Here is a 13,014-nt window from a genome sequence, read left to right as displayed (position 1 = left end):
CTGGGTGGGATCCAGTTGCTTGGTCTCTTAAGTAGGGTGGTGGGCAGCTCTCTCTCTCAATTTCAATAGTGCACAGGGAACTAAAATTATTCCATCTGATCTTTCAACTATTTGCAGAGGAAGGCATTATCCACTGTGTGGAAGGATATTAAAATCTGGCCCATGAGGTGTGGCCCATGAGGTGTAAAAGAACCTAGCTAAAATATTTCACACAACATTTAATTAGGCTGGGTTTGTGGATAGTCCTGCTGATAAGGTGTCACGGCTGAAAGAGGTCTACAGTAGAATGAACGGGTATGAAATAACTGCATTGCATAGGAGATGAATTCCAGTTGTTTCTGGCTGAATTCTGCTTCTGTGAAATTTCTCACTGTGGAAGAGAACTAATTAAGTTCTGAACATTCTTGACTCTGCTGGATGTTATTTTTTCTCTGAAACGGATACACAGAGGCAAGTTTTAGTATACTTATAAAAGCGCTAGAGGAAAACAAAGCCACAAGGCTAAGTAATTTTGCAAGCAAGTTATGCAATGCACCCAGCCTCCATGTTGCACATGGCCCTCAAAAAATCCTTCTTTCCTTGAGTGTTGACTTGTGACAATGCAGAGTGGCAGAAAAAAAAGTCAAACGGAACATCATCTAATATTTCTAGCCATTATTCATCATAAGCTTGCAAAGTGTTATCAACTGTCTATCTGAACTTTTCCCACAAAAAGTTTTGTGGCATTAGCTGAAATAGTATGGCTCTTGACCAGCCATGATTACCCTGGAGAATCCAAAAACTAGGTTACTGCTAGTCAATCCTGTCACTGCAACCAATCTGTACATCTAGGAGTGGAAGAATCCAAAATTATTTTGGCCCAGACTGTGCTCTGATTAATTTTGGAGAAATCGTATTACAGTAGAAGTCACGTTATCCACCACTCCAATAACCAGCACATTCTACGAACCAGCACTCAGGGCAGCTGCCCCCACTCGTAATGCACACATTGCATATTGTAACAACTACTGTACAAGTTCAGTCCTTCATGAACCACTCACTATGAATTCCTAAAATGATCTTTTGTGCTTGAAAATGTTCCCCGTGGTGGTATTTTTTCAGCAGAGGCTTTCTGCACATTTTGAGATGGGTTTATTCACTTTTTGCACATTCTTCCAGTTCTTATTAGACATGTCACTCCAAGACGTTGCCATTTCTTTTACTCATGGAGGTATTGATTTCAGATTTGCTCATGAACACTCTCTTTCCTGCACCAAGCACGTGAACACTTGCACAATCTCCTGTGTGGCTACATGTAAACCCACACACTCTTGCCTCTCCTCCCTCCCCAGTTTCTACTTGCACAGCAGGAGGGTTCAAAGTGAGTCCAAGGCCAAAAGGCACTATTGCGATAATATAGCATGACCTCCTGCAGAGAGAGGCCGTGGGACTTCCCCAAAACCATTCCTAGAGCAAATCTGTAAGAAAAAAACATCCCATCTTAATTTTAAAATGGTCACTGATGGTCACTCCATCATGACCCTTGGTGAATTGTTCCTAGAGTAAGTTGCCTTTGCTGGTAAAAATTTACACCTTTATTTCTAGTCTAAACTTCTCTAGCTTCAATACCTAGCCACTGAATTACATCATACCTTTCTCTGATAGGCTGAAGAGTCCAACATTAAATATTTGTCCCTCATGCAGGCACCTAGAGAATGTAATCAAGACACCCTCTAGCTAGCACCGCTCCTTGAGGGCTGGTGGCACTGCAGTTCTTGTACTGCTGGCCAACGACGGGAGATGGGGATGGGGACAATTGCTGGTGTTTCAAAGGGGCCTGGAACTCAGGCTGCCCATGGCTGTCAGGGAGTGGGGGCAGGGCTGAGAGCTGACTGCCCTTGGCCCTGTCCCACTGGCTCTTGGCACTGCCCTTTCCAGGCATAGAGCTGGTCCCCTTCCCACCTTGCCATGGGGCCCATGGTGCCTCTTAGCACCACTGCGTGCAGGAGGCTAATACCAGGGACACATGGGAATGGGGAGGGAGCTGGGGGAGTCATCACTGTGTGAGCTATAGGTTTGCTAATTTTAAAATATAAAGTCATTAGCACTAAACCAAAACTCTTGAAACTTTGTTTTGTTTGTAGAAAACAATGCGACTTAAAAAAAAAAATCCAATGCTGCAAGATGACACCCTGCACAGGCGTAGGGACACGCAGATTTGAAAAGCAGGCCAGATTCTCAGCTGCTGTAAATCAGCACAATTGATTTTTGGGTTTCAATATTTACTTACTTCTCTCCTTAGTTCCCCTTCCCTTGCTGCACCCCATCCACCACTTAAGCTCCCCTTTGACCCATATTATCAGCACTGACTTATCCAAGAAGCCTGAACTGCTACAGATGTAAACACACTGAAATAAGTGTGTGTATGAGAGGCAGTTAAAAAAAACCACAGCAATATAACAATTTTTTTAAAGCATACTGCAGAGCACATCCTGTCTCAGGTCTATTTTACAGATTACTATTGAGCCTAATGATTTGACAAGGAGCATGTTTTAATAATATTAACAGTAATCCATGCCATGCAAGAGATTTGACAACTAACACACTACACCATTATATAGGCACCTGTGTTTTTCTTTCCCAGAAAAGGTAAAGGTCAAAGCAGTAAAAAGTCAAGCTGACAGGTATGGATTATTATAATACTGTCCTCACCATGCTCAAGATCAATAGTGGGTGTCATCATCCATTTTCTTGAACCACAGACCTTCACATGGTGGTTCTAAGAAAGAAATAAAAAAAGTCAAATTCCTTCATACTACAGTTGTACTAACAAGCCATGTTTGCATTCAGAGTACATAGCAACACATCAACAAATGAAATGATTGCCATCATTTTGCTTAGCCAAAAAGAAGTGTTGGTTTTATTCGTGACAGACTGTGTGTAAAATTTTGCGTGGCTGAAATTTTAAAGGTGTTGGACATTAAATATAAAATAAGGGACCTATCATTGTGGTAGCCGTGATGCTGCAGTGTTTTTTTGTTTCCTGTGTAAAGCACATTTATATTTCACGCTCCCTGCTTGAAAAGTTCTGCCATTTTATTGTTTGAGCTCAGTACAGACTATTAGAGGACACATGCTAGGCCTAATTCTCCAGGGATTTACACTATGTCTAGTAATCTTGTATCTGTGCAGAATAAATGTAAAGTGCTACCATTCTGACTTAGTTGTGTTTTACACTTATTTGCAGCAAGAGTAGATGATCACACAAGGAGCAAGGCAGCAGAGACTCCAGCTCTTGCACAGGGACATTTCAGTTTTGTTCTCTCTTTTGCTCCCAATTACAATTAACTGCAAATCAGATGTAAAGTAACAGTTGGCACTTAAATGCTACAGTCACTGTGGGGTGGGTTCTGTTGTGGAGCTTTCCTTGCACCATGCAGCAGCTTAGTGTGCAAGCAATGACTCTGACTGCTACGGGACCCCTTGCCAAATAAAGTACTTTGAACATGAGAAGAAGTGGGGGGAATTAGTCCCTGAAGTGGTCACAATTTGTATCCAATTGCAGCTCTCAGGTGTGAGTTGCTGTTAAATGCACTGGTATGTTTGTAAAGTTTGAAGAGCAGATGAAGTAATTGAACAAAATGTCATAGCTACAAGATACTGAATAAAATACATTCGTGAAATACTGAAGATGAAATAATGAAACATGTTAATTCAATGTATTGTGAATCTAAATGGACCTTTGGTGAAATATTTTACTGTTGAGGACATGCTCCGTAGTGTCAAACTTTCAACAGGGAAATACTATAGTGAATCACTAAGGCTACATCTACACTAGAGAGTTTTGTCAACAAAACCCAGAGCAGCCACACTAAAAACACACGGTGTCTAATACTGCCGACACAACTCAGCACTTTGGTTGACAGCCTTCTGCTTCTCTGCCATAAGGTGGAATGCCTTTCTCAACAGAATCTGTTAACAAAAAAGCCATGTGGATGCTTCAGGGGGCCCTCTGTTGACAAACAGGGCTTCTGGGTCACCGGGCAGCCCTGTCTGCTGTGCTTCTGGCTGGCCGTTCTGTTGAAAGAGCAGCCACGTAGTCCAGCCGCTCTGTCGACAAAGGGGAATCACACAGCGATCTGATTTCGTGTGTGGCTGCAATCTATCAACGGAAGTTTTGTCGGAAGATATCTTCCAACAGTAATTTATGTCAACAGGTTGCTGCAGTGTTGACGTAGCCGAAGAGAAAATAAATGCCATATGGAGAAGCTGAAATACTCAATTGTGGTAGTGTAATGAAACAGTATTGTACAGTAAAATAGTCCAGAAGAGCCACACAGTCCTGGGCAACCAGTTCAAATATGGTTATAGTATAGTTTAGTCGTGCACTAGTGGTAGGAATATGTAGGCAGGTCTAGGCAAACGGTTCAAAGAGATATCCAAACAAACCTGAACAGAGCAGGTTTGGTTTGACAAACATCTGATGGATTTGTTGTGGTGATACATCACCAAGCAGTTCTACATCATGCTACAGCAGGGCAGCTGTTTCCTTGGTAGGGATCTGGAAGTATCTAGGGGCTTGTTTGTATTCTTCTTGAAGTCCATTGCACAGCTCCCATTGACTTTAACAGTGCAGGATTCGAATCCAGGTGCCCCAGACTTATTGCGTGGGCAGAAGGCGACATTTGAGTTCACTTCAGACTTTGCACCCCACAGCAAAATCTGAACTCAAGGGTCTTTGTTTTCACTCCTCTTTAATGACAGTGATGAACTTCTGTCATTGGTAGCAGTTCATAAAGAAAGTTTGTTAATGGGAAATGGTCTTAGCTGTGCCTGCCCAATCAATGTAGAGGCACTATTGCAAAATGTTGCTGTCGGTAGGGCCTTACACCATGCAACACAGTGGCCAACATATTGCAATAGGTTTAGCAGAGCTGTTTTTAAACAACATTACATACAACGAGACAGACTTAAGTGTGTGAATAAGTCACATAGATGTGGATACAAGCACTCTGACAACTGGATGAAGAACTCTAAACAAAGAACAATAATCACTACACAGTAATTGGGAGAAAATGGAAGTGAGAAACGTGGCAGTGAGATCAGTTTTAGTTTCAGTCTTGTTTTTATGATGATCTGAAGGAGTGGGCATGTTTATGAAATCCACAGGTACACAAAACTGGCAGGGAGAGAGAGAAAGAGAAAACACAAAGGGATCGAGAGAGTTTAGAACTATGGGCAGAAATCACGAGATCCACCTTAGGAAATGGCAACTCATACATCAAATGATCAATAGAGAGACCCCTTGAAATCAGTGATGCAGGAAGAAACCGAGGCTATGTCTAGACTGAAGGCTTCTGTTGGGAGCCTCTCCGAGAGCCTTCTGCCAACATCCCAGTCATCCTCGTTTCACTAGAAAGAAGGGATGTGTCAGCAGAGGGGGTTTTCGCAGCATTTGGCCCCATGTTGATGGCCCAAATGCCTGGAAAGCCCCTCCCAACAGAACTGTCAGCAGGAGATACACAAATGTGTTGTGCAATTTGCATATCTTTTGCCTACAAATCTCTTCAATCTAGACATAGCCCTAGAGGTAATGGTGAACGCCACATCAGATGTGAGCAAAACACTAAATACAAATGGTGAAGTGCACCATGAAGTGCAAAGCAGTTTTGGGATATATCTGCAGAGGTGTCAGGAGAATGGGGCACTTTCTGTGTCTGGGAAGGTTGCACGTAGAATGCCATAGTCTATCCTCTGTCAGTATCTTTCTGCTGATGAGAAGAGAGGGAAAAACATAGTGCCCAATTAAAAAAAAAAAAAAAAAAAAAGCCTGGCTCTTAGAAAGAGTCACTCAAAGATGCAGAAATCTACATAGGTACTGCTTAGCAAAGCTATGACTAGGTCATGATAGCCAAACATCTGAAGGGTATAAACACTGAGAAACTTGGTCTGGTAGAAGAAAAATGAGGAATAATGGGATGAAATTGAGTCGCAAAACTGAGGCTATTTCCTGACAATGAAAGATGATACAGCTGTGAAATAATTGACACTAATTATCAGGAAGAACTTCTGGATTGTGAGTTGTCTTCTCATGTGGTGTAATCTCCTAAAGGAAGTGGTGAAATGACCACCTCTTGGGACTTCTGAAATTAGACTCAGCCACTTGCTCTAAAATGAACAGAGAACTGGCTTGTATTGGCACAAAGACCAACTGGATAACCTAGCTAATAAATCTATTCCCATTCCTAACTTCTATGATTTTGTAATAATTGTTCTGAGATGTCTGTTAGCTTTCTTAGCCAAGAAGGCTGTACCACCTATGCAAAAATATGTGGTACCAGCTGGGAGGTGGGGTGAAACTGGCATGAGAAAGAAAAGAATCTTACTCACATTTTAATTACAGGGCTAAGGAAAGTGCAGAGTAGGATAGATTTTTTTTAAACACAGTTACTGTCCTGAGAGGAACATTCCAGTAATAAGACAGTGTAAAAGAAATATAATTGATTATGCAATCAGCATTAGGACAGATTAACAGCTAAAGAGAGGGCATTAGAGAATGAACTTGTGCATGAGAGATACACCATTTAGAGGCAATACCATAAACCTACGCTGGTGCACAAAATTCAGCAATTTCATCAGCTGGCTCAGGCTTGCTGAAGCATGACATGCTGTAAGTAGAAAAACCTGTCTAGTTAAGGAGGCCGAGCACTACCCAAAGGGATTTCACTGAAACTGCAAGAAAAAAAAATGGGGTTTCAACCTCTAAATTTAGATTTCTTAATGTCTAGTAGGGGTGCCGTCCTACTGCTGCATTTCACTGTTTTTATTGCTTGTGGTCTGTGTTTAAAAGCTTTGATCCAATTTTTATTTTTATCAAATATTGGAACACTCTGCATAGGTTCTCAGCCAGGTCACAATTTTATTTTATTTTTTAAAATAAAAATCCTACTGAATTGGGGGCCATTAGAAAACAAACTAATACCTCTCCAACACAGAGTGAGCTGTGAAAAGCAAGGGGGGATTATGCATATTAAAATGGCTTTCCTTTTCAATAAATCCACTGTATTGGGGTGTAGCCAGTTCGGGCTCCCAGAAGGGCTCCTCCCCTTCTGGGTCAGTGGGCAGCCATCCCACCCCACTGCCATGAGTGCCAAACAACCGCCAAGTCACTAGTTCGGGGGTTCCCACCTTGCCTCAGGTGTGTGAGAGGCAACAGTTCAAAGCCCCCTGCCTTACTTCCAGCAGGTGCTGGGGAAAATTAGCTCTTGTTGGGCCTAGCCCTAGATCACGGAGACAGCAGGCCCAGAGTCTTAGAAGATCCCTGGCCCTAGCTTAGGATGGACAGCAAACGACAGTTCAGGTTGTCTGCTTACCGAGGAGAGCCCCAGCCCTAGCTCAGGCAAGGCAACCAACCCAGTTGACACAGTTCACCCAGTTCCATGATGGACACAGACATTTCACCTGTGCTGGCGGAAGGGGAACACTGCTGCCCAGCAAGTGGGTGGTGGGGGTATGCGGGCCCACCAACTCCACCACATCCCAGCCCAGGGCCCTGGTCACAGCAGCACGGTCTGCTCTCAGGTCAGCAGGGAATCCAGATCACAACACGCTGACCCGAGGTCCTTTATTGGTCCTCTTATCCCCTGGGCCACTCCCGGTCTCCCTCCCAGCACATACCCAAAGTCCTTCCGATGTCTCGGGACTCACAGGGTTTCAGGTCTAGCTGGGGTCTGGGTGGCCTGAGTCCAGGCCTACGCAGCCTATTGATTCTGCTGCCTTAGGCTGGCTCATGGTGAAGGCTGAGGTGGGTACTTGGGTCCATCCTTAGGGTCTGGCTGGTCTTCTCTATCAGGCAGGTTCTGCTGGCATCTGCAGGGCGTCAGGACCGGCAGGGGCCCAGACTGTCCTACCCAAGACTTGGCCTTACTCAGCTGGTCCTCAGCCAACAAGGCAGGGAGCCCAGGGCCATCCTCTGGAGGCTCAGCACTGACTGAGTCTTCCGGCTGGGCTTTTCTAGGTCTGGCCTCACCAACTGACTCCCAGTCAGGTGACTGGGAAGGGCCAGGCTCCATATAAAATGGCTGCCGGAAGGGATCATCCTTTTCCAGGTAGTGGGCTGGCCACTCCGCCCCACTACATGGGGGTTCTAAAATATGTCAGACAAAACACAAAGATCAAGGTTGGTATAGGTCTGCAATTCAGTGCAGAAAGTGAGATGGTAATGGAAGACACGACTGTATGCTTAATTTGCTTCTGTTTCCCAAAAAATAACAGGTGACCAGATGACTAGTGAAGTAATCATAGATCATAAAGGAGAAGGATCACAGATTAGGACAAGTAAAGAATGCATCTGAGATTTTCTGACTAATTTGAACAAATTCAAGTCAGCAGGGCCTGATGTTATTTTTCCTACAATGCTGAAAGAAAGTAGCTGAAGAAAACTCAAAGCTACTCTGGAATAGCTTATTTCAAAATAAGCTGCCACTCACAAAAATGCATTTTGGAAGAGCGCTTAGCTATTTCAAAACAGAGCATCTACATACAGAACCCATTTTGAAACAGAGACATTGGATGCACTATGGCTTATTTTGAAATAGGCTCTATTCCATGTCTTCACAGCCCCTATTTCGAAGTAGGCACTAGTCCACATAGAATGAGGTTTACCAATTTTGAAATAACCCGATCATTATTTCAAAATAGCAGTTGTGTTGTGTAGACACTAGGGCTGTGGCCACATTAACCCCTCCTTTCAGAGGGGCTGTTGTAACGTAGCACTTCGGGATACGCTAATGAGGCGTTGCTATGAATATGCAGGGCCTCATTGGCATAATGGCACCCACGTGCGCTTTGAAACCGCCGACTGCAAAAACCACACCACCCATATAGCCGGGGGGGGGGGGGGGGGCTTTCAAAACACCCCTTGATTTCGAAACACCTTATTCCCAAAACCAGATGGGAAGAAGGCGCTTTCAAAATCGGGATAATTTCAAAAGGACCCCTGGCTACAGGGGCAGTGTGCGTTTCAAAACCAGAAGTTTCGAAGCATGCACAACTGCCATTATGATAATGAGGCACTGCACATTCATGGAAGTGCCTCATTAGCGTATCCCAAAGTGCCATATTACCATATAGCCCCTCTGAAATGAGGGGCTAGGCTGGCAACAGCCTAGGATAGCTATTTCAGATTAACAGTTGTTATTTTGAAATAACTTTGCTGTGCAGACCTACCCACTGTGGAACTTTCATTACGTGAATGCTTAATTAGTTAAACAACCAAGAAATAGAGTTAACTGCTAATGGAATAATGTCAGGGTGGAAGGTGGTCTTCAGGTAGGTTAAATAGGGATCTGTTCTGCACTTGGTATTGTTTAACATCTTTATTTACGATCTAGATGTAGGAATAGAGCACATACTGATCAAATTTACAAATGACAGAAAGCTTTGGAGGAGTGCAAATACGTTGAAGGACAGAGCTAACATTCAAAGCGATCTTGGTAAATGGGAGAACTGAGCTACAGATAACACTGAAATTCAAAGACAAATGGAAGGTGCTACATTTAGGGAAGAAAAAGTGACTGCACAAATACAGAATGGGGGATAAGGGTTTTGGCAGCAGCATTGCTGAGATCACAGTCTCAATGGCTACATCTACACCTACTAAAAACTTTGAAAAGGCCATGCAAATGGCCAAATCAAAGAATACTAATGAGGTGCTGAAATGCATATTCAGCACCTCATTAGCATGCCGGCCATGTCACTTTGAAATTGCCGCTTTTCACTCCCGCACGGCTCATCCACACCAGGTTCCTTTTCAAAAGGACCCTGCCAGCATCAAAATCCCCTTATTCCTATCAGGTGATATTTACATATCCAGCACCTCACTTGCATATTCTCATTGCGAAAGAGCTTCTTTCGAAAGAAAAAAAAGCAGTGTCAATGTGGCTCTTTCAAAAGTAAACCCCGTTTTCGAAAGAAGCTTATTCCTAACTTTTTCTTTTGAAAGGAAAATATGCAAATGAGCTGCCAGCTATGTAAATCTGCACCTCATTTGCATTTTTCATTTCCTCATTTGCACCCCTCTTTTGAAAGAGCAATGCTAGTGTAGACACAGCCAATGACTGTTGTGGTCCCTTCTAACCCTATGGCTCTATGATTTTTAGGCAATCACATCACCCCAGTGTGGCTCAGAAGAGTACACCTCCAGGAAAAAATGGACCCCAAAGGTTTTATAATGTTCTCCATGGAATTGTCTTGTGCCATTCAAGTCAGGTATGTCACATGTGTCAGTGAAAGTAAAATGTGACTGAGCAGGACAGGGAGCAGAGTAGAACCTGATCCTGCACCAGCCAGAAAACCCTTAGTAGGTTGCCAGGTTAATCCTACATAGTGGCAGGAATGCAAAGAAAAGTGCATATAACTAAAAGCCTCACTTGTATGCTGTGGCTCACAACTACAGCCCAGCCCTCATGCTAGTGCATGTATAAATTTGCTTTATTGAGCTGAAGGTCAATAACCAAGCACTCTACACCATATGTAATGTGTTGTGTCATCAGATCCAGTGATCAGGACCTGCTGCACTAAGTCTCAATTCAACATATCAGGGATCCTCTGAACATGACTCAGCTAGGTCAGCTTTCGTTTCAGTAGCTCCCTAATCCTACTCGTCCCTGAACTAGGCTTCAGGAAGATGGGTGGGTAGAGGGACCTGGGCGCTCTCACTCCACTGAGTCTTGGCTGGTATCTCTGAAATTGTGACAGAACAGGCTACTCTATACTTGGCCCACCTTCGGTTCCCTTTCTCACTCCATCCAATGACTCATTTTGGCTGCTGCCCGATTGTAGTCTTTTGTAGCAAACCTCCAAAGTTTTGGTGCTGGTGCCCCCCATGTAGTTGGTTCTCTCTACCCTTGGGGTTGCCTCCAAGTGGGAGGAGATTCACAGCCAGACCTTCTCAGTCAGGTGCGCCTCCTCCATCAGCCTCAGGGGAGGGCTCCCTCCTGCAATGGCTTCTCTCTTCTCCCCACGTTGGGCTGCTGGAACATTTTTTACTCTTCCTCTCCCCACGACCATGCTCAGCAGGGCCTGAGGAGTTGAGCTTCCCTGGCTCAGTCCTACCCCAGGTTGTCCCCAGCCTCAGTCTTAGTGAGGGGTTTGTAAGCTCCACCACAGTTCACTATACAAGCACTCCCAAGATTAGGGCTTCATAAGAGATTACTTCCCCCATCATTCTTTGACAGCTTCTCTTCATCCTGTGATACTAAGAGATTGGGGTGTGGAGGAAGAACAATGGGGGAAATTAGCCAAGATGCCAGGGCTAATAGAAACTGATTTGCAACGAGAACTAGTCAAAGGCTAAGTTTATAACATCAGAAAGCTACAGATTGCTGAACCCCACCCCCAAAATCACCCTGAAGCATCAATTCTTTAATAAGGCAGAAAGCTACCTACAGAATCCTTCTTTTCTTTCCTCCCAGCCAAGTATTGACCAGACTAGACACTATTCATCTCATGAAATCTGGCAAGAGCACAACCCAAAGCAATATGGTTTCAGGGCAAGTATCCAGTGCTCGAACTTAATTAATCCTGACTGGGTCACCAACAGCAATCCCACTCTACACTGTATTACTGTGCATCTCAAATAGCCAGTTGGCCGCCAGTATTTTGTGCTTTTGCTGTGCGTGCTGACACCGCTTTGTGAGCCAAAGCTGATTTTTGTAACTTTTTCTTTTATAGGATAGCATGAGACACCAAGGTGGGTAAAACCCAATAAAAATGAAAATTCAATAAAAATTCAGTTAGAAAAAGATACCATAAGCAGAAATCAAGTGAACCCCCATAGTCAAGACAGCATTCTTCCCTTATAACGGACATGGCCAGAAGGATTATTCATCTACAGGGCAAGGAGGACTGATTACCATCATAATGGATCAGCAAAGAGCTAGAAATAAAACATCCCTCTGCGTATTCAAATATCTGCATAACCTGCACATGCAGGAGCAAACCCTGTCCTGACTCACAGCTTGTGCAATCTCAATGAAGTCAATAGGCTAGACACTGCCCTCAGATGCACCAGAATAAATCCAGCATAACTCCACTGGTCTCAGGAACATTACTCTAGGGTAACTGAGTATAGAATCTGGCCCAAGATGACTCCTCCAGTCAGGGTAATATTTAGCCCATATATTACAACTGGAATTTGCTGCTGCTAATCATGCAGCAGAGAATTTTTTGAAGATTACTTTTGCAATCCTAAAATGTTATACCCCGGTATACCATAGAAACTCACAAGCCATAAGTAACCACGGCCTGACTTACACAACTTATACATGGCCATGACTTATACAACACAAGCAACACTGGTCCCATGATTATTTTACATATCAATGCCCCTTTCCCACAAGCTTGCCTCATGCACAGACAGAATAGGAAGCTGTACTAACTATGCATAAGGAGAATTCAGTTTGTTCCTCCTGTAATATGCTCAACCACTAAGTTTGACCAGATTTCAACCCAAACTCCTACAATGACCCAGCATAGTCTGAAACTCAGTAAAAGTTTGGCCAAAAACGTTCACAAAATGGCAATCCTGTCGTGTGCTGAAAATGTTCAAGAAAGTGAAAACAGGTAAGTTTCACCTAGCAGATCTCTCTCTCTCTCTGTCACCCACACCAAGTAATCCACTTTGCATGATGGGAAAAACCTACGTATAATTTCTTAAAATTTTCAAACCATGGAACACCTAACAATGTTTTTTATGAGGACCACCTATGAACATTTTCAAAATAATGAAGTTTTTGTTATACCAAAAACAAACAGAAAAACCCTCACAGCAACAGCAAAAACAAAACGTATCTGGTTTTAACAACAGAAAATATATATCAATTTCTATATATTTTTCCAAATGCTTGCAACACATCTGTGAGCTGTTGACGGAGCAACAGCATTCTGAGGAACACAGTTCAAGAAATACTGATCTAAGTCACTTAGACAAATGCCCTCAGTGGAAACTGATACCCTGCAATCCAAAATTCAGAC

At 43.5% G+C, this 13,014-nt stretch overlaps 1 long non-coding RNA gene across 4 annotated transcripts in view; it reads right to left on the bottom strand.

Annotated features, from left to right (window-relative positions):
- The window catches only part of LOC142011206 (uncharacterized), a 261,545-nt gene that overhangs the window by 220,317 nt on the left and 28,214 nt on the right, over nt 1-13,014 (bottom strand). For all 4 annotated transcript variants that reach the window (XR_012644997.1, XR_012645000.1, XR_012644996.1 and 1 more), the window contains exon 2: nt 2,692-2,758. This is a non-coding gene — a long non-coding RNA (uncharacterized LOC142011206). The remainder of the gene's footprint in view (nt 1-2,691; nt 2,759-13,014) is intronic.

Source organism: Carettochelys insculpta, chromosome 3 (assembly GCF_033958435.1).
Source record: "Carettochelys insculpta isolate YL-2023 chromosome 3, ASM3395843v1, whole genome shotgun sequence".
Classification (NCBI taxonomy): domain Eukaryota; kingdom Metazoa; phylum Chordata; order Testudines; family Carettochelyidae; genus Carettochelys; species Carettochelys insculpta.
This window is presented reverse-complemented; position numbering and strand designations above follow the sequence as displayed.